This window comes from Nannobrachium achirus, assembly GCF_963921795.1.
Source record: "Nannobrachium achirus genome assembly, chromosome: 1".
NCBI lineage: Eukaryota > Metazoa > Chordata > Actinopteri > Myctophiformes > Myctophidae > Nannobrachium > Nannobrachium achirus.
Window position 1 is genome coordinate 75,240,042 of NC_137810.1, and position 22,821 is coordinate 75,262,862.

The window sequence follows — 22,821 nt, forward strand, 5'->3', positions numbered from 1 at the left end:
CTTACTGTTTTTTTTTTGTTTTTCTTTACATATCTACTGCATAGTACTGTGTTCTATTTGTCTGTCATTCAATGTTATATGAGATACTTCAATGGTTTCCAGTGGAAATAAGCTTAGTCTTTTCATGGATCTCCTTTTAGTAGACCTTGTACCAGTGAACTGTACCGTCATGAAACTGTACCTTTTCCTATGCAAACTTCTAATAAAGTCTTCAATCAATCAATCAATCAAGAAATTGGCTTCAGGTTTCTATCAAGAAATTGGCTTCAGGTGATTAATTTTTCTAAGTGCTGGAGTTTGGAAGCGCTTGTGGGAAGTCACTCAGCGGTCCTGTGCACCAGCTTGTTCTAAATATCACATAATGTAGGAGGCAGCGGGACGCTGCATAATAGAAGACGAGCGCTTCCGAAGTTCAACACTTAGAAAATAAACCATGTCTGCTCGGATTTCTTGACAGAAAGTAGCTCATAACATGTCTACGGTGGATTGTTATGAAACAAACACTTTGCAGATAGAAAGAGGATACTCCAAGCTTTCCATACAGCCCCAATATTGGTGAGTTTGACTTTGATTGATTGAAGAATTTATTAGAAGTTTGCAATAGAAAAAAGTACAGTTTCATGACAGTACAAATCACTGGTACAAGGTCAACTAAAAGGAGATCCTAGAAAGCTGAGGCTTATTTCCACAGGAACCACACTTTAAGTATCTCATATAACATTGAAAGACAGACGGATAGAACATACTTTATCTAGGATAATATCAGTTTCAAAAGCATAACATCAAATACAAAGGCAGAAAAAAAAAAGAAAAAAAGGGGGGGGGGGGGCATGGGGGCTTAGTCTATTTACAAGTCACGGGTAGCAGCTGTCTGAAGGTGACTTTTCATACCAATTTTGAAGGAGGCTAGGGATTTGCTCTCCTTTAAGGCTTGTGGAAGGGCGTTCCACATGTTGATGGTATAGCAGGAGAACGAGTTAGCGCCTTGTTTAGTGTTAAATCTACGTTGATGATGATTAGTGGAGCTGCCTCTGGTGTTGTGATCGTGAACATCCTTGACCTTTAAGAAGTAGTTTGTCAGGTACATGGGAATCTTGGAGGTGTAGTGTATCTTGTACACCAGGCCCATTGCAAGATGCTGTACTCTGTCAGCTACTTTGAGCCACCCCACGCTTTCGTGGTGATGATCGGTAAGGTGGGTCTGAGATGGAAGCCCAAGCACAACCCTAATTAGTTTGTTCTGGGCTGTTTGGAGCTTTAACTTTAAGGCAGCTGGGGCGTCGCGATACCAGACAAGGACTCCGTAATCCACACATCAGATAGGAAAAAACTGTTTTGATGCATTGGCTGCTATTGCAACCCTAGATTCATCCGATTAAAATACAATCTAGTGTTGCAAATTTGCGGCTAGTATGTAGTATCCGCCCTGCAACGCTCATGTATCGGCCACAAACGTTGTCATGCCATGGACCTCCAATATGTACAAGCGACTTCGGCACTAGCCGTTAAGAAAGATGGACTCCCCCCGAACTTAAATAATTTCGGGTCGGGGAGCCGTCCCGAACCGAAATTAGTTAGGCTCACTATTAGAGTAGGGTGACCAGACGTCCCGTTTTACCCGGGACAGTCCCGTTTTCAAGCTACGTGTCCCGGTGTCCCGACAAATATCTCTAAAACACTAATATGTCCCGGTTTTCAACATTCACTACAAAATTGTCCCGGTTTTCGCCAGAATTAAAATAATAGTAGCTGTTTTCAGTGGTTGCATAGACATTTATCATGTTCTTTTCGTGAAAACATGCTCACCTAACCAATCAGAAAAAAGGAAGAAATTCATTGCGTGTCTGAATTCAACACTGAGCCTGTTTGTCAATCACTCACTGCCTGTTTGCAACCCTGTGGTGCGTGTGCGCGCGTGCACGAACGTTAGAGAATGGGCACGCGCGTGCGCGGTAACGTGCGCATTGCTTTTAGGGTCCCAGTTTTAGGCAACAGTGTTTTGCGTCCCGGTTTGAGTGGCTGAAAATATGGTCACCCTATATTAGAGTGTGAATTGACCCTAGGACTGATGTGTAGCAGCTATGCTAGCAGCACTATGCTAACTTCCTTATCCACGGTGTGGCTTCATGTGACGCAGTAACATTCTCAACACAAACACACATTCTGTAGTGAAAACAACAAGAAGACACAACATGAATTTTACCTGATAAACTTCAACGATGAAGGAAGTCACTTCAAGTCTCCAGGTTTAATCCGTTTGAAGCAACGACGAAAACATAAGAGTCATAATAAGTGGGCACCAGATATCCCCGCACGTCCACTTGCATTGAGTAAGTTGGGCTATGTTCTGTGAACAAATTTAGTGTCAGCAAATATAAGACTTCCGGTGTCAATCTCTTCAGAATAAGAGTACCCCTAAAGCCATTGAAAAACGATTCATTTGTATACGATATACACATTAAAAATATAGATTAAGCATGTAATTGAAGCTATACAACGAAAATTATGTTTCTGTGTAAAAATAACGTTTTAACGACAAAAAATATATATGCAACTAGATAATTGCTCTTCAATGGAGTACGTGCATAGCCTTTACAAATTGGACACTGGAGAGCAGACGGCTCTTCGTGTCGGCACTTTTGACACACGCACGCGTTCACAGAGACCTCCTCTACCACACCACACTCTCTGCTAAGCGGGAGAGGCGGCATTTCAAAATTTGATGGCCGTCCAGTGCGGCCAGGTGCTAAAAAAAGAACTCAAATGGTGCCGTTTTCCGACTCTAGTGGGCGCTGGAGAGGAGACGGCTTTTCGTGTCGGCACTTTTGACACACGCACGCATTCACAGAGACCTCCTCTATCACACCACACTCTCCACTAAGCGGGAGAGGCGGCATTGCAAAATTTGCTGTCCGTCCAGTGAGGCCAGGTGCCAAAAAAAGTCCTCCAATGGCGCCGTTTTCCGACTCTAGTGGGCACTGGAGAGAAGACGGCTCTTTGTGTCGGCACTTTTGACACACGCACACGTTCACAGAGACCTCCTCTATCACACCGAACTCTCCGCTAAGCGGTAGAGGCGGCATTGCAAAATTAGCTGGCCGTCCAGTGGGGCCAGGTGCCAAAAAAAGTACTCAAATGGCGCCGGTTTCCGACTGTAGTGGGCGCTGGAGAGGAGACAGCTTTTCGTGTCGGCACTTTTGACACACGCACGCGTTCACAGAGACCTCCTCTACCACACCACACTCTCCGCTAAGCGGGAGAGGCGGCATTGCAAAATTTGATGGCCGTCCAGTGCGGCCAGGTGCTAAAAAAAGAACTCAAATGGCGCCGTTTTCCGACTCTAGTGGGCGCTGGAGAGGAGACGGCTTTTCGTGTCGGCACTTTTGACACACGCACGCACACGAAGAGCCGTCTGCTCTCCAGCACCCACTAGAGTCGGAAAACGGTGCCATTTGATGCCTTTTTTTTAGCACCTGGCTGCACTGGACGGCCTGCAGTAGTTGCAATGCCGCCTCTCCCGCTTAGCGGAGAGTGTGGTGTGATAGAGGAGGTCTCTGTGAACGCGTGTGTGTGTCAAAAGTGCCGACACGAAAAGCCGTCTCCTCTCCAGCGCCCACTAGAGTCGGAAAACGGCGCCATTTGAGTTATTTTTTTAGCACCTGGCCGCACTGGACAGCCATCAAATTTTGCAATGCCGCCTCTCCCGCTTAGCGGAGAGTGTGGTGTGATGGAGGAGGTCTCTGTGAACGCGTGCGTGTGTCAAAAGTGCCGACACGAAAAGCCGTCTCTCCTCTCCAGCGCCCACTAGAGTCGGAAAACGGCGCCATTTGAGTTATTTTTTTAGCACCTGGCCGCACTGGACAGCCATCAAATTTTGCAATGCCGCCTCTCCCGCTTAGCGGAGAGTGTGGTGTGATAGAGGAGGTCTCTGTGAACGCGTGCGTATGTCAAAAGTGCCGACACGAAAAGCCGTCTCCTCTCCAGCGCCCACTAGAGTCGGAAAACGGCGCCATTTGAGTTCTTTTTTTAGCACCTGGCCGCACTGGACGGCCATCAAATTTTGCAATGCCGCCTCTCCCGCTTAGCGGAGAGTGTGGTGTGGTAGAGGAGGTCTCTGTGAACGCGTGCGTGTGTCAAAAGTGCCGACACGAAAAGCCGTGTCCTCTCCAGCGCCCACTAGAGTCGGAAAACGGCGCCATTTGAGTTCTTTTTTTAGCACCTGGCCGCACTGGACAGCCATCAAATTTTGCAATGCCGCCTCTCCCGCTTAGCGGAGAGTGTGGTGTGGTAGAGGAGGTCTCTGTGAACGCGTGCGTGTGTCAAAAGTGCCGACACGAAGAGCCGTCTCCTCTCCAGTGCCCACTACAGTCGGAAAACGGTGCCATTTGAGGACTTTTTTTGGCACCTGGCCGCACTGGACGGCCATCAAATTTTGCAATGCTGCCTCTCCCGCTTAGCGGAGAGTGTGGTGTGGTAGAGGAGGTCTCTGTGAACGCGTGCGTGTGTCAAAAGTGCCGACACGAAAAGCCGTCTCCTCTCCAGCGCCCACTAGAGTCGGAAAACGGCGCCATTTGAGTTATTTTTTTAGCACCTGGCCGCACTGGACAGCCATCAAATTTTGCAATGCCGCCTCTCCCGCTTTGCGGAGAGTGTGGTGTGATAGAGGAGGTCTCTGTGAACGCGTGCGTGTGTCAAAAGTGCCGACACGAAAAGCTGTCTCCTCTCCAGCGCCCACTAGAGTCGGAAAACGGTGCCATTTGAGGACTTTTTTTGGCACCTGGTCCCACTGGACGGCCATCAAATGTTGCAATGCCGCCTCTCCCGCTTAGCGGAGAGTGTGGTGTGGTAGAGGAGGTCTCGTCAAAAGTTCTGACACGAAGAGTTGTCTGTTCTCCAGTGTCCAATTTGTAAAGGCTATGCACTCCAGCGAACAGCATTTATCTATAGATATATTTTTTGTTATTAAAACTTTTTTTTTACACATACACATATTTTTTGTTATATGGCTTTGTTCAAATGCCTAATTTAATTTGTAAATTCAACGTTTTTCAATGGAATTAATTACGAGCATTTTACTTTGAAGGCGATTGCTTCAAACCGGAAGTCTTATATTTGCCTGCTCTGACACCGGAAGTTCTATATTTGCTCAGTTCACGGACCTAGTAAGTTGCTGCCCGACACCCAGCGCATGACGCGTACTTCCGCGTATGAAACAATGAAAACGCCTCATAAACGTGGCTTAGTGGCCCTATATCAAGTGAGCAGCACTAACGTAGCAGCAATAAGACTTCCGGTGGCCAATCTCTTCAAAATAAGAGTAGCCTACCCCTGAGGCAATTGAAAAATGTTGAAAAACGATACATTTTCACATGATATGCACATTCAAAATATAGATTAAGCATTTAAACGAACATACACAATGCTAATTATATTTCGGGGTAAAAAGAAAACGTTTTAATAACAATATTTATAAATGGATTGCATAGCCTTTACACATTGGACACTGGACAGGAGACAACTCTTCATGTCAGCACTTTTGACCCATGCACACGTTCGCAGAGACCTCCTCTGCCACACCACACTCTCCGCTAAGCGGGAGAGGTGGCATTGCAAGTGCTGCTGGCCGTCCAGTGCGGACAGGCGCACAAAAAGGCCTCAAAAGGCACCATTTTCGGACTCTAATGGGTGCTGGACAGGAGACGGCTCTTTGCGTCGGCACTTTGAACACACACATGTCTGGGAGACCTCCTCTTCCACACCACACTCTCCGCTGCTTGCCGTCCAGTGCACACAAGAAGCCCTCAATAGCACCCGATCCCCAAGTTATCATCCCATAGGCACCATTTTTGGCTGTTTTTCACATCGGTCAAGTTGAGCAGGAATTTGTTGTGCAACTATGTCCAAGAGGCCTTTTTGTGACACTTCAAGTGGTCACCACATTGAGTACACATATAGCGACCAAGACTTTTAAGGCAAAACAGATAATTTCCAAGGAAATTGCTCAATTTATTTATTCCAAAAAGCTGTTTAAAAAGGTGCATACGTCTGTCTCAGACAATGGACTGTATGTCAAATCCCACCCCATTTTCACATCTACGTGATATTAATAAAAAGGGAAGAAAAAGGTACAGTAGTTGCATTGCAAAACAGGGTTTTTTTCCCCCCGAAAATACATGTTTTAAATAGTTTAATCCCAGTGGGACAGAAAAACACAGGGCAGATTGTTTTTATATTGGAAATGAATGGGGAAAAAATATTTTTTATAGCCTCATTATAGCTATTTAAAGTACCAAAAGAAACACATCTACGTGATAATAATAAAAAGGGAAGAAAAAAGTACAGTGGTTACATTGCAAAACATGTTTTTTTTCCCAGAAAATACATCTTTTAATTAGTTTAATCTTCTGGAACAGGCAGAGGACAGAAATAGAGAGAGAAAGCGCAGTGCATCTTGGGTAGGAAGCAGTGGAATTATAGGCTGGCTGTCGACATAAAATGTATTATAATTGTAATTCTGCCCATTTAAAATATATGTACCAATCAAAACTCTTAGTTACATTGATAAGGTTCTAGTCTGTTGAAGCTTATTCATTGTAATGATCGAAATCGCTATGACCGTGCAGCGCCGTACTGCACGCCGGCCGTGCTCCGCATCACGGCACCGCGGTGAAGACTGAAGCGACATTCTCCCACTGCATAACTCCACCCCCGGTAGCGAAAAGTGAATGTTTTTTTTTCTTCTGGTTGGCCAAGTCAGGGAGTCTCAGGGACCAATCAGAAGGCTGACAAACGGTCTATTGCTGAGACACTTCCCGAACACGTGCGTGTGTTCAAAGTGTCGAAACAAAGAGCCGCCTCCTGTCCAGCGCCCACTAGGGTCCGAAAATGGAGGCCTTTTTGTGAACCTGTCCACACTGGACGGCCAGCAGCACTTGCAATATTTTATGTTATTAAAACAAATCTTTTTTTACCCAGAAACATAATTAGCATTGTGTATTTTAGTTTAAATGCTTAATAATTTTTTGTATGTGTAGGACTACAACATTTTTCAATTGCCTCAGGGATACTCTAATTTTGAAGAGATCGGCCACCGGAACTCTTTTTGCTCTTATTGTTAGTGCTGCTCACTTCACACTTAGGCAGTGTTTTCATTAATTCATTCTAAGCCGAGAAGAGCAGTTTACTTTAGTTTAGTTTTCCTCGTTGCTTCAAACGGATTAAAACCTGGAGACTTGAAGTGACTTCATTCATCGTTGAAGTTTATCAGGTAAAATTCATATTGTGTCTTCTTGTTGTTTTCACTACAGAATGTGTGTTTGTGTTGAGAATGTTACTGCGTCACATGAAGCCACGCCGTGGATAAGGACAATGAGCTAAGCAGTTAGCATAGTGCTGCTAGCATTGCTGCTACAGGGGAAATCTTGCTCTTTCGACGAGTCATTCTTTCGACTGTGATTGTAGTGATACGCGGAAGCGGGGATTGAACCTGGGACTCCCACTCGCCAGAGCAGTAAGGCTCTGCCACTCGCCAGTCCAACGCACAACCAGTCGTGCTAATAGGGCTGAGCCCGATTAGCAGGGCTGTTGTCGCTGGTTCATGGCTGGTACTAACTGTGGGGACTACATGAGCATCGGCAGGTTAGCTACTCACCCGCGTCACGGTTACTGAGGTTAGGTTTAGGCCGCGTCGGCAGGTTAGCATTTCACCACGTTTAACATTCACCCATGTCGAAAGCATTGAACAGATGCTATGTCGCAGTATCGACCACATACATTAATATGACCTGAATGCTAATTATTGTAGCCATACTAGCCAATGATGCTAACCGTCTCCCTGTGTTGGCAATAAAGCCATTCCAACCAGTCTTTATTTACTTGTTTATTTTAACCACATTCATCCGATCTGTCCCTGTTCTGGGGTGAATATTCGGTGAAAATAGCCGATCCACAAGCTTGTGAAGAAGTCTTTGTTTGCTATGAACAACAGCAGGAGTAGCCATTAGGCCTAGACTGGTTGATATTCCATGCAATGCTTGTATTCTAATACAATGCATAGAACTTCAACATTTCACAGAGACAAACAGTAGATTTGGTAAATGTTCCTTCCCTGGATGTGAACTCTCCACATCAGATAGGTGGGCTAGGTTCAACATCGGAGACATTATTTTAAATAGCGACAGTACTATTTTAAATAAGCTCTGCTGTTAACTAATTGAATGTAAAATAGTGAAATCCTGTATTGCTATTATTTGATTCATGTTGTCTTATGTCCGGACGCCGTGTGGTCAATATATTCCCACATGAACGGACCCACGGATGGCACCGAACGGTGCACGAGCGTGTAAACGCAAGAAAATAGAAAATAAAATCTTAAAGGAGTAGTTCACCCCCAAAATGACTTTTTTTTCCCCTATTGATTAGTCACGCCATGGAGAGTAGAGCTCAATAATATTTTTTTGGTTTTTGTCACATTCCTAAGACAAAAATTTGATTAGAGTAAATTTACCTCCATTGATTCCGGATGGGGACCCGTTTAAAAACTGGTCCCCATCTGGAACGAATGGGGGTAAATGTATTGTTATCACATTTTTGTCTCAGGAATGTGACAAAAAACTAAAAATATTATTGAACTCTACTCTCCATGGCGTGACTAATCAATCGAAAAAGTCATTTTGGGGGTGAACTACTCCTTTAAGTAACAATGTAAATGTAATTAAGCTTAGGAAACTATTGTTTTCCCACCATTAGATCTGCTGACATCCTTCTTTCTAAATAGCCTCTAGAGGCGCACACGTGCACGTGACGTCAATAAATGACCGTCCGTCCTGAAAAGAAAATCCCAAAGTACCACTGTGTACCGCTTTGCGTGATTTTAGGGCAAAATCTGTAGGAGCTGTGCCCAAAATGTTGTTTTGCAAGAATCGGCCTGATGGTGGCGCTAGAAGAGGGCTACAAGAAGGCCATGTGAGAAATGGGTGGAGGTTGTGGTTTGGCAGACAAGGAGTGTGCATGCAAAGTTTAGCATGGACAGGGGCAACGGTGTCGGAGATATGAGTAGGAGTGTGACATGACGGACAGACTGACGGACAGCCGGTGGAGGTTTTATATATATATACAGCTTCTGAGAAGCCCTGCAGTCACGTTACTGTAGTAACCCGACACTGAACATATCTACAAGCTCACAAGGTGTCGCAACGCGCTGTGAGCTTGGTGATCTGCCATTTTCGAAGTGCGACCCGCTGTGCTGTACGGGGAAGTACTGTATAACTCAAGCTAAAGCCTCTATCAGAGTCCAGGGTGAAGAGCTATTCACCGCAAATGTTAGGTGTAAAGTGAGAAAATAAGTGGAGGCCATCAGTCACGGTGAAATCCTATCACAGTGACTGACTGGTCTAGATCGACCAATCAGTGAACGGGGTGATGGGCCGATCTGTCTGAAAGTAAAAACAGAGAGATGTGTCGGGGTTGTCGCGGTGAATATATCATCAATCGCCAACATTTTTACAAAAATGTCCACCACAAGCCAGCATGGCGATACAGGAAAATGAATATGAAATAATAGCAAAAGGAATATTATCCCAGTAGGTGCATTAATCTAATAATCTTATAGCGGGTCAGAATGGCATCCATTCATTATCTGCCACTGGGTTGTGTCGGGCCGCCACTTACCTTGATATGAGCTTGTAGATCTGCTATTTGAAAAATCATGACAATCTTTCAATAATATATTCACTTTTTTTTTCTCTCAAAAATAGAAGCAGATCTACTAGCTCAGCGCGTGATATTTGAAAATATCTAGTGTGAGATGGTGTCAGACTTGTATCTTTGTCTTGAAGTGTAGGCCTATTACAAAAAAGAAAAAACGTTTTTATACATAAAGCACATTAACTCGGATTGATTTGATTTAATGTGATTTAATGTGACTACCATTGTATTGTTGAAGCTCTTCAGGCATCTTCTCTGTGGTAGTAAGGTTGATGATTGATTAGCTAAATGTTTTTTCCCCCTCTATTACAGGGAGAGATCTACACTATCCAGAGAGATGGTCTCCAGAAGAGCATTAACGTGGTCAGAGGAACAGCCAGAGATGGACCAGAAACATGGACTGTTTGATGCAAGGATGCAACCTGTAGTAAAGTTGTACAGGATAGGTATGTACTGTTTATTAACAACCTGTATTGTAGTAAAAAGTTATACAGGATAGGTATGTATGGTAGGACTTTCACCAACTAGTTGACCCAGTTGATTAGTCGAACCACTAGTCACTAGATCTTGTAGGTACTAGTCGAAAAGTAATTTCTTTTAATGTATTTTTTAATATTTAGGCCTAGTAAGCTAATTTCAATTTAATTAATAGTTAAAGTTTTCCTTTTAACATTACAACCATTATAAACAGAACATGTTTATCCAGTCACCAACACACTGCATCTAGCAGCATCTCCCTACTGGGGGTTAATCCCAAAGTTCAAGTGAATGTCCGTGTCTGAACTGCTTGTGTCTACAGGACGGCATGAGGCAGATCGCCCCCCCGCTACCCCCGCCTCACAGGACACAGGACACGGCCAGCAAGTACTGCCGAGTACAGCCGGCCAATCGTGACTGTCGGGGGCGTGGTCTGGGAACGAGAAACGGGGAGGCGGGGGTAGCGGGGGTGATCTGCCTCATGCCATCCTGTAGACACATACAAGCGTCTGAACTTGCTAGTCAAGACAAGTGATCTCCAAATTACAATGCATCCCTCCCCAGCAAATTATTTTAAAACATCTATGTGGCTATGTGTGAAGATGCGCTGCTCAGATGTGCAACAGGCTGGCCGCTGCCGCTGCCCAAGCAGCTGCTGTAACTTGACACCATTCACACCAAGTCAAGGTCCAAGCGTTAGCCATAGCTTCAGCTAGCTTAGCTTTTAGACCTGGTGTGTGGCTGTGATGTGTGCATGACGTGCAGATGTGCAAGCTCATAATGTGTCACTTCGAGACTCAAAGTACTACGGATTATAACAGTGAAGTTATGGAATTCGCTCTGTATGGATAGCAGTGTCCAAAAGATGAAATCACGGGAATAATGGAAGTCACTCGAGTTTTACACCATGTAAACAGCAGGTACGCTATCTAAATTTGTGTTTACAGGGAAGGCAGCAGTAATTGACAATAAACGGTTGTTCTCTTGCATTAAAATAAGCAACGGAACACTTGTTATGTTTGCAAATCAGAGATTCGGGGGGATTTATTTGTCACTCACAAAAGTTATCCATACAGATTCATTTGGGACCGACGCAGCTTATCATGATTGGTGCTCATGGCTGTACTAGGCGGAGGTTTGTCCACTACGTGGGCAGTGTTTCTCTCATAAAATTACCCACGTGTGGTGGTTCAGTCAGCGACAATATGGAGCAGTTCAGTTGGTTTAGTTGTGATTGAATGAAGGCTCGTCTCGGACGTGCTTAGCACAGTCAAAAACAAATGGAGGTGGCCAGACTATACTAATGCAGCTAACTAACTGCAGTATAGCATCCCCACCTAGTTTTAACATCGGTGGATTGTTTAGCTGTGGTTGGCTGGATGAAACGTTCAGGTCCCTGTTTCTGTTGGGTGTGCAACAGAAAACTATGTTATGGCATCAACGGTAAAAAGACGCTTTTCAAGCGGCGGCGGTGGTGAAAAAAAATACATTTTCCGTCTTGGATTTTTTTTTTTTTTTTTGCTTTAACCCCTGTGTCACAGCCTGTCTCAGTTGAGTCAGCTCCCACTCAGTCTGCTCTGACTGAGTGCTGTCCCATCGTTACTGTGTGAGGCGCTGTGCGAGTCTGGGTATCTGTGGTCCCAGCACCAACTGCCGTTCAAACCCACCAGATAAAATGACGTGGAAACTGGGATTGAATAGGACTGAGTGAGTGAGTGGAGTAGACTGGTAGCCTACAGACAGTGTGGTATTAATGAATGAAACCCAACCAAACGCACATATCCTACACTGAAAAGAGTTGCTGAACCAGGCAATGTCCATGATTAATCTTACAGCCGTGACCACTTAAAGCTGTCGGAATGCATTGCAAGAAGCTGGCTCTCTTGCGCATATTGCGAAGTCGGTAAGAGTTAGTTAAAGCTGCTGTGGTTGGGTTTGTCTCTCTCTCTCTCTCCCTCTCTCGCTCTCTTTCTCTCTCTGTGTGTGTGTGTGTGTGTGTGTGTGTGTGTGTGTGTGTGTGTGCGCGTGCGTGCGTGCGTCTACCTGCGTCTACCTGCCTGTCTGTGTTTTTGTCATGTCATGTGAGAACTAGAAATTACAGTTTTATTGTTGGCTGATAACTGTGAAAAATGTAACATTCTTATTTTTGAGCGGTGGTAAACCGCTCCATAGAGTGGCTGTGCGTGTGTCTGTAGCCACTTTTCCTCAGCGTTTTGCCATAGCAATGTGTTTTCCTCAGCGTTATGTGTGTGTAGCCATATTACATCACCAATTACATCCTAGACCTATCTGTAGCCACTTTTCCTCAGCGTTTTGCCATAGCAATGTGTTTTCCTCAGCGTTTTGCCATAGCAATATGTGTGTGTGTGTGTGTAGCCATTTTACATCACCAATTACATCCTAGACCTATATCCTAGTCTTTTTCCTCAGCGTTTTGCCATAGCAATGTGTGTGTGTGTGTGTGTGTGTGTGTGTGTGTGTGTGTGTAGCCTGTATTACATCACCAATTACCAATTAGATAGATAGATAGATAGATACCTTTATTATTAACTAATTGAAGACGTTATGCAAGCACGACCACCACTCACTTCACATTGGGTGTGATTTTTATATATTAATTAGAATTAATTTGCCTCCTGTGTGACCTGTGCATAGCTGAATAGAATGGGTTAGCTGAAGGGTACATTTAGGAGGTTCAAATCATTTATAGTCTACTCAACATTATTTCATACCATTTTCCAAAGCATTTTATTATTTACTTTAGCAGTTTTACTTGTGAATCACATACATATATTATATATTGAATTGATATATTGAGCTCATGGCTGATTTTTTTCCCCCCACTAAACCCTATTGTGATTGTAAATATTTATGCAATAATGCAATTCTCTGAGGTTAAATTCACAGGCTTGTTTGTTCAAAACAGCCACATAACATTCCAGCAATGATCGAGTGCTTTTGCTTTGATGTAACGTCCGAGGCAATATACACAGTCATAATGTATCCTCTGCAGTAGTGCTTCTCTAACTAATTTAAGATGTAGGCCTACAAGAAAACCTCTAGTTTTTATTGACATTAAGTTTGTCTCTCTCTGTCGCTGCTCCTGCCGTGCTGTGTGTGAGAGAGCAGGGAGGGAGGGATGGATCACAGCTGTCCCTCTTAAAGAGACAGGAGACAGGCTGCTTTGCTAGCACAAGAGCCTTTACGGGGAATATTACTAGTAAGACACCTCAGGGTGACTTGCGACGTCAGGGTGACATTTCTTGGCCATCTGGCCAGTGATGTATATGGGACCAGTTACTCATATATGGAGACCCCTTCATGATAGTTATGTTATGTCAAAACATGCCCAGTGATGTATATGGGACCAGTTACTCATATATGGAGACCCCTTCATGATAGTTATGTTATGTCAAAACATGCCCATATATGGACATTACGAAATATGGGCATTCCCATATATGTCCTTGATATTCTTTTTATGCCCATATGAGTCATTCTGTACCACATCACTGTGACTCATGACATCATGTGACATCACTTACTGACAGTCAGATAATACTGACAGTCAGACAAGCTACGAGATTTCCATATATGGGCATAAAACGTATGTAAGTAATGCCAAGCAGGGCCTTGGTGAGTTAGGGCCTTGGTTTGATGCCTGTGGATCTCCATATATGGGCATAAGGGGGTACCCTAACATAAAAGTTTTTTTTTTCTTTTTCTGGGAATGACCATATATGGACTTTTATACACTGAGAAATCTCGTAGCTTGTCTGACTGTCGGTACAGGAAGTGATGTCACGTGACGTCATTCTGTACCACACCACTGTGACTCACTGACATCACATGACATCACTTCCTGTACTGACAGTCAGATAATACTGACAGTCAGACAAGCTACGAGATTTCTCAGGGTATAATGCGACCTTCGGTCGCAATTATTGCGTTTTCAAAATCGGTGAATATGATCGGATTTATTTTGAGATCGGTGATGTAGATAGCCTCTGTCAGGTTATCTCTGACTATATCTTTTTTTGCGAGAGGGTGTGCGTTCCTACTAAGAAGGTTCGCTGCTTCTCTAACAACAAACCTTGGATGACAAAAGAAATCATTCACCTCCTTAAGAGGAAAAAGGATCTGTTCCAGGCGGGAGACTGGGAGGGTGTGAGGGTGGTGGTGGAGGAGCTTAAAGTACTCAAAGCTCAGGCAAAATTGTGCTACAAGGCTAAGTTGGAGAACTGTTTGCAGGAGAACAACACTAGACAAGTGTGGGGTGGTTTCAGAAAGATCACAGGGTACGGCTCTGCTAATTCAACTGTGTCAGGCACGGGGGAGCTGGCAAACGAGATGAACCTTTTTTTCAACCGGTTTGACGGAGCTCCTGTTAGTGTTCGACAAGCTGCTGCTGGGCCTTCAGCTGCACCTTCCCCTGCACCTTCATCTCCGCTGACTCTCACCACCAAGCAAGTGAGGCACCAACTCGCACAAATCAACACCAGGAAAGCTGCGGGACCTGATAACATCAACCCTAAGGTGCTTAAGGTTGCTGCAGAGCAGCTCGCTGTCCCCCTCACGTATCTCTTCAATCTCTCCCTGAGGACGGGGAGGGTACCACAACTTTGGAAGTCCTCCTGCATTGTCCCGGTGCCTAAGAAGACCCGTCCCTCGGTCCTCAATGATTACAGACCAGTTGCCCTGACATCACAAGTCATGAAGGCCTTTGAACGGCTGGTACTGAACCAATTGAGACCGGCGGTCAGTGAACACCTGGACCCCCTTCAGTTTGCCTACCAGGCTGACATTGGGGTTGACGACGCCATCACCTACATGCTCCACAAGGCATTCACCCACTTGGAAGATCTGGGCTGCACGGTCAGAATCATGTTTTTTGACTTCTCCAGTGCTTTCAACACTATCCAACCTCCTCTGCTGGCAGAGAAGCTTGCGCTGATGGGGGTGGACAAGGGCTTGGTGGCATGGATCACAGACTACCTTTCAGGCAGACCACAGTACGTGAGGCTGCAGAGTTGTCGGTCTGATGTGCTGGTGAGCAATACGGGTGCCCCCCAGGGCACTGTGCTCTCACCTTTCCTGTTCACTCTCTATACATCGGACTTCCGCTTCAACTCCAAGACCTGTCACCTGCAGAAGTTCTCAGACGACACTGTGGTGGTCAGCCAGATCTCGGGTGACAACACGGCTGAGCACGATGGTGTGGTTAAGGACTTTGTGCAGTGAAGTGAGGCCAACCACCTCAGGCTCAATGCGAGCAAGACCAAGGAGATGGTGGTGGACTTCCAAGAGAGTCCCCCCGGTGCCAAGCACCATTAATGGAGAGGTGGTGGAGTTTGTGGACAACTACAAATTCCTAGGAGTGCACCTGAACAGTTCACTGGACTGGTCGAACAACGCGGAGGCGATTCACAGCAAGGGGAAAAGCAGGTTGTTCTTCCTGAGAAGACTGAGATTGTTTGGCGTGTGCAATAGGATCCTACAGATGTTCTACCAGTCTGTCATGGCAAGTGTCCTCTTTTTTGGAATAACCTGCTGGGGTGGCAACAACAGAGCGGGCGACACCTTTAACCTAAATAGACTGGTGAGGAAAGCGGGCTCTGTTGTTGGGTCCTCTCTGCAGGGGGTGGAGGAAGTTGCCAAGGTGCGAACGGCTAGGAAGTTGGACTCCATCTTGAACAACTCCTCCCACCCCCTCCATCTTGAGATCTTCAGTTACTGGAGTAAGAGAGGAAATGACCGTTTTGTCTACCCAGGGCGGAGATGCGAGAGACTAGGAAAGTCTTTTGTACCGGCTGCTCTCAAGCTGTACAACGAGACACACAACGGTCGATTGACAAGGACTACCTTCCTAACGTAGGACGATGGTAGCCTTTTTTTCCTTACTGGAACTATATCTGCACTGACTTTGACCTCTAAGGACCTTCCAGGGAGGGTGTTTTCTTGTGCGTCTTGCCGCATCACCCTTTCTTGTTTATTTTTATTCTTTTTTGCTAGTTGTTTTTATCGCTCTGACCTTTGGACACTGCACTATTAGGTTGTGTTAGTAGTTTTCTTTTAGTATACTTGTTGCACTAACTAGCATTGACTGTATGGTCACTTTGATTTGGGCACTGTATTATTTTTTTTGATAGTCGTGCTTTAAGACACTTTATGTATATATATTATTCGTTCCCTTTCCTGTTGTACCTTGCTCTTACTGTACTTACTGTACTCTGTACTTTGTTCTTGTTTTTTCTTTTTATCTTTTTCATACTTCTCTGTAACTTTGTAAATAACCTTATACTGCTGTGCTGCCTCTGGGCAACAAATTTTCCCCCTTGGGATGAGAGAGAGAGAGAGAGAGAGAGAGAGAGAGAGAGAGAGAGAGAGAGAGAGAGAGAGAGAGAGAGAGAGAGAGAGAGAGAGAGAGAGAGAGAGAGAGAGAGAGAGAGAGAGAGAGAGAGAGAGAGAGAGAGAGAGAGAGAGAGAGAGAGAGAGATAAATTAATTAATTAATTAATTGTTAATCAGCACAGACACCAAAGGGGTTCAATCCACAGTATGTTTTGGGGGCAAATAATTCATGATTATGTATTATCTACTCTGTATCTGTATTGAAACTACTCTGATGCTGCTCTCTGGCTATAAAACACAATCGGCCTGTCAACTCGCACTAGAATCAGAAATTGTACAGTGTTTCCTTTTTTTCTCTCTCAAATATTCAGTGCCTTACTCTCATTTTTCTTGTGTCTAGACTTCCTTCACCTCCCTGTGTGCAACAAGGAGATTTCCACTGAACAGCATAAATGGAATCCTAGTCTGGTCCAGGAGGAAACGGAGCCTCCACACATTAAAGAGGAACAGCAGGAGCTGCTTCAAAGACCAGAGGAGGCTGATATGTCAACACAGACATTACTAGCAGTGAAACATGAATATGACGATGTAAACCGAGAGACAGAGCCTCTTGCCAGCACCTCAGCTGAACACATGAAAACACAAGCTGATGTAGAGGACAGTGGAGCATCACAACCAACTAGTGATGGCCGCTTTAATTGTACAGAGTGTGGCACAGGCTTTAGTAAACTGTGCATTCTAAAACGACACATGAGGATACACACTGGGGAAAAACCATGTACTTGTACAGTTTGCGCCAAAGGCTTTGCTCGAAGTGATGAGCTGAAGTTACACATGCAATCTCATACAGGAGAGAAGCCCTATTATTGTGTTCAGTGTGGGTCATCATTCAGTCAGAGTGCTCATCTCAAAGCGCATCTGAGAATACACAGTGGAGAAAAACCCTACCGCTGCAACCATTGTGGAAAAAGGTTCAACCAGAGTAGTCATCTCAAACAGCATGTGAGAATTCATACAGGAGAGAAGCCCTACCACTGTAGCTACTGTGGGCAAGCGTTCACAGTTTGCAATACTCTCAAACTGCACTTGAGAAGACATACGGGAGAGAAACCCTACGACTGTGACCAGTGTGAGAAAAGGTTCATCCAAAGCAGTGCTCTCAAAGATCATCAGAGAAGACACCATATATGAGGGACAGCGTTCAAGACAAGCGTTCATCACAAATTCATCAGAGAATTCGTAAAATATATAAATAAGCCCTACTACTGTGACAGTGTGTGAAAAGGTACAGCCAGTCAGCCACAACAGTTCCCTCAAGAGTCATCAGAGGATTCATAGAATAGAAGAGCCCTACCACTGCGACCCATGTGGGGCCAGATACAGAAGAGAAGCCCTTTCACTGTCAGTTTGACACCTGTGTGGAACAGCATACGCAGTAGTCTCAAATGGCACCAGGTAATTCATAAAGATTAACCACTGTGACCAGCGAGGAAAGGATTCACAGCAGTCATCTAGTAGCACCAGAGAATGCATACAGGAGAGAAACCCTGCCCGTCACTGGCTTGGGAAAGGTTTTTTTTTTTTTTTTTTTTCTTTTTTTTTTCTTTTTTATGACTCATGGACAGTGTTTTTTGTCTTATGTGGTTATATCCGTTTCAGTTTATACCGCGCTGGGTTATCACTGTACAGGAGGTGTTTGTTTCTGCCTGGAACATCTTGTCAAGAGTACACAAGTGGTTACACGTTCGCCTCCCTTTGACAATGTTAAGGATACTTTTGGTGAAAAACTACTTTCCTACGCTAAGCTTGTTTGTAGTTTTTGAACATCTGTTTTGTTACACCCCCCCCCCCCCCCCCAAAAAAAATGGCAAAATAAATAGATGCATACATGGTAAGAAATGTATAATTTAGTCTTTAGATCCCATATGAAGCTTCTTGTACTGACAAATATGCAACAGTATTCCACACACTGGGCATGCTTGGCTTTACCTGGCTTTACCTGTGCTAGATTAACTCATTTGAACACCTTTCTTCAAGTTAGTGGCCCAGACTGGACAGCTAAACCCGACCTTCCCTCCAATACTATAGGACCCTGATTCTTTTTTCTTAGCTAGAAGGAAGGAAGAAGGATTTATAGTATTGCCAAGTATGTTTTTGGAAGCTTCCAGGGTGATCCAGCAGTTTTTTGGTCCAAAGCAGCAATTTATTCCATTTTCGATCGCATGTCCTACCCGACCACGACTCCATATAGGACTGCCGCATTGAATTGTTAATCCGGTTATTTATCTCGCTCGAAAGTCCGAAAACTGAATAAATTGCTGCTTTGGACCACACAATTGCTGGATCAAACCTGGAAGCTTCCAAAAACGTACTTTATAGGTAGGAAAGTCATTTTTCACTGAAATTCTCATTAAAGTGGAAGGAGAGGGTTGTTTTCTTTATTGTGAATATGTTATTGTCTCTTCATGGACTCATTTCATTACAGTTGTGTGCAGTCGGCAATGTTTATTTGAAGGTGTATTTTCTTTTTCTGGGTTCATGCAATTTACGCTACATATGCATAATGTGAGTGCTACAAGCGTTAATTGTATATGTTTATGTATTAACTGTTCATGGTGAATTTAGGTTGATGCTGTGATGTGAGGCAAATAAATCCATAAGTAGATGAAGAACACATGTGTTGTGTTTTCCTGGAAGAAGTGATAATGACTGTCTGTCGATGATAAGTCAGGCAGAATTTCTTACCTTCTTGTTTTCATAACAAAATGGCCGTAGATTTTGAACTATTTCTTCAATAACTCTATAACAAAGTAAGCTAAACTGACATAATAAAGTGTATATGTCTATGTTCTGAGGGTCAGACAAATTGTGTAAAGTATGTTTTAAAGTAATTAGTTGTAGGCTTACTCTGAAATATGCCAATTAGAGACCACCATTACAATAAATGGTTTAGTACTCAGAGGGCTTAAATTATTCTCGAAACGCCCCTTTTACGACTTGGAACACCCCAAATATGTCCTAACAACGAAAGAAAAGCCAAATAGAGAGTTTACTCTGCAGTCGCTTCAAGTTCACTTCCATGTCCGCGTCCTACACAGACCACACACACATGCACACATGCAAGCCCAGTAGCATTTTGGTTCACTGTGGAACCATTATTACTGTTTATTCTGTAAAGTAAGCTTGCAGCCTACATGAGTGACACCACACCAGTCATTGTCAAAAATGGAATATAATAATGTAACCCTCTATCAGCGACGGCGCAGTGCGCGTTTGAGTGCATGGTTACACAAAAATAAAAAGCAATCTTGGCTATTCCCCATAAACCACGGGCTGCTATGCATGTCATGTTACTGACTGATACTGGCAAGGAGACATTCATAATCTGAAGGTTTGGAGCGTCAGGTTTTATCCTTAACACATAACTCCATATAGGACACACTTCACTGTAAAAATTGGAGACCTCACAGTCCACGGAAAGAAGCAGCGCTGCACTGTGCCGCTTCCGACTCCGCAAAATGCTTGAAGGAGTAGTTCACCCCCAAAATGACTTAGTTACGCCATGGAGACTAGAGTTCAATAATATCTTTTGGTTTTTGTCACATTCCTAAGACAAAAATTTGATAACAATAAATTTACCCCCATTGATTAGGAATGTGACAAAAACCAAAGAATATTGTTGAACTCTAGTCTCCATGGCGTGACTAATCAATGGGGGAAAAAAAGTCATTTTGGGGGTGAACTACTCCTTTGAGTCTTGCATAAGCGGTCGTATCCTGACCTATAGCTTGTTCTGAGCCAGATCGGCAATCAACCTCCACCGGCTGTCAGTCAGTTTGTCTGTCGGGTCACGTCACACTTTTGCCCTACTCATATCTTCACCACCGTTGCCCCGATATGCCAAGCTTTGCACACACACTCCTTGGCTGCCAAACCACAACCTCCACCCATCTAATTTCTCAAATGCCCCTCTTCTAGCGCCACCATGAGGCCGATTCTTGCAAGACACATATTTGGACGCTGCTCCTACAGATTTTGCCCTAAAATCATGCAAAGCAGTACACAGTATCTCTGCAGTCATATGCCCTGAAATCAAGCAAAGTGGTACACAGTATCTCTAAAGTCATGTCATCAACATGGATCTGTCCCATTTCCCATAGTCCCTCCTGACAAGCACTTTGAGATTCGTAAGAATGTAAAGCGCATTATAAATAAAATGTATTATTATTATTATTATTATTATCGTTCATGAACACGTTCATATTTTGGTCCAACGTGAACTGAACGTTCTTCGTTTCCGCTTGATGAATGCTATTGCCGATCGTGTTCATTCTGACGTCCATGAACGGTGCTCGTCGGCTCGTTCGTGCGGGTCGGACCTCGCATCTTTCTTTTCATTCACATGCCCCAATATCACCCAGCTGCAGCCTCGCAAACCTCACTAAAGTTGATATGTGAGCGCTGCGGTGCTGTCTGCCTGGGTGCTTCTCTTCACATCAAGCGCTGTGTGTCAGTGTGTGAGTCTCCGCCTCGTTACGTCTCGGAAGTAAAGCCTGTCTATACTTTGTCATAGTTGCATGCCGAAAATAGCTGATCTGCAAGCTCACAACGCGTCGCATCCACAAGACAACGTGAGCTTGTAGATCAGCCATTTTAACCAATGCGGAAACACGCAGATGTGCACGACGTTTAGAAACCTCTGGCTTCACAATGCAGGAAGACTGGGCCTAGTGCCCAGTCTTCCTGCACCTAGATATTGTGGGCACTTCAATATTAAGTTGGATGAAATAATTGCTGTGTGTGGTTCTATATGGGCTGTCAATATATATATTTTTTTTTACAAATAATAGCTTGCAGCAATGTCTTAAAAATACATTTGAATAGCCAAAAGTATAAAAATATGGTTAAAAAAAGAACGAAAAAGAACTAAGTTAGTTCATTTTGGGGAACCATGAACTTAAATTAAAAATGTAGAATATGAACTATGAAATGAACTAGTTCATTTTAGAGGTTTTGAACTTGAACTAGTTCATTTTGAAAGTGAACTTTCCCAACACTGCCAGGGTGTTCCCAAAAGCCTGATTATACGATAACATTTATGAAAGAGAAATGTCCCTTGAATAAATAGTTCAAAATGTAAAATTCGGCAGCCACTTTGTTATGCAAATCTCAAAAGTTTGGTTGGGAACCAGGTATTTCAGAATTGGCACCCCTGAATTATGTAGAATGGCCTGGTTCCCCACTTTTACCCCAAAATGCCGCTAACCTCCTTATAGAAGGCCTTTTTTTTTCCAGAAATTCCGCTTGACTGAGTTTGTTGAAGTTCTTCAGGATAGTATTGTAATTTTGAAGCTCTTCAGGACAACACATCTGTATTTAATAGCTTAAAGTCTGAAAACGGAAGCTAATGTAACATTTCTGCCGACATGCCCAAAATAGAGTTGCCAATAAAAAAAAACATTATTTGTATTCTATTGTACACAGGTGGACTGCAAAATATAGTCTCAGCCATGCCGTCGGCCTGCCGGGAACAATTCAATCCAATGAGAAAATCACTTTGAGTTTGTTTGCTGATGCTACCTCTTCTCTCCTCCTCCTGTCTGTCTGTGTGTAAAGAGGTTTTCCCTAAACACGGGAGGAGCTCCAGTCTGGTCCAGGAGGAACCACAACCTCTACAGATTAAGGAGGAACAGGAAGAGGAGGCTGATGTGTCAACATTGACGTTACTAGACAGGACAACGAGCTGTGACACTCTTTCAGGTATAAATAAACAAATAAATAAATATATCACTGTATCAGTACTAATCATAATGCTGTTGAGAACTTGTAGAGATCTGTAGCTTGCATGGCTGAAAGGCTGCCTGGTACCTTGACAGAATGAAGTTTAGTTATGTTTTGCATTTGTCTATTCATAAGTATTTTTCAATGCATTATTAATCTTTATTGTCTTGTTGGTTAACTAATAAGCATTCAAACATGATATATTAACTGGTCAAGTGGTGCATGAAATGGACTCTAGGCCTTGGATCCATTTGAAGAAGCATTGTGAAATGCTTTAAATTTAAGTTGGTGAAACACAGCTTACATTTTATTTCTAAACTTTTTATATTTCTTTATCTGCTCTCATTCTCCTTTCCAGATGTATTTCCTGGCCAACTACCAGTGAAGAAAGATGCCTACTGTGACCAGTGTGGGAAAAACTGCTTCACAAGCGAGAGACTCAAATTACATCAGAGGATTCATACTGGAGAGAAACCCTACAGCTGTGTCCAGTGTGGGACAAGGTTCA

General features: G+C 43.8%; 1 long non-coding RNA gene across 1 annotated transcript; it reads left to right on the forward strand.

Moving 5' to 3' along the window:
* Positions 1-7,154: 7,154 nt before the first annotated feature.
* Positions 7,155-22,272, forward strand: LOC308285658. The gene is made up of 3 exons (XR_013962076.1): positions 7,155-7,267; positions 10,018-10,151; positions 22,149-22,272. It is a non-coding gene; the product is annotated as an uncharacterized lncRNA (long non-coding RNA).
* The last annotated feature ends 549 nt before the right edge of the window (positions 22,273-22,821 follow it).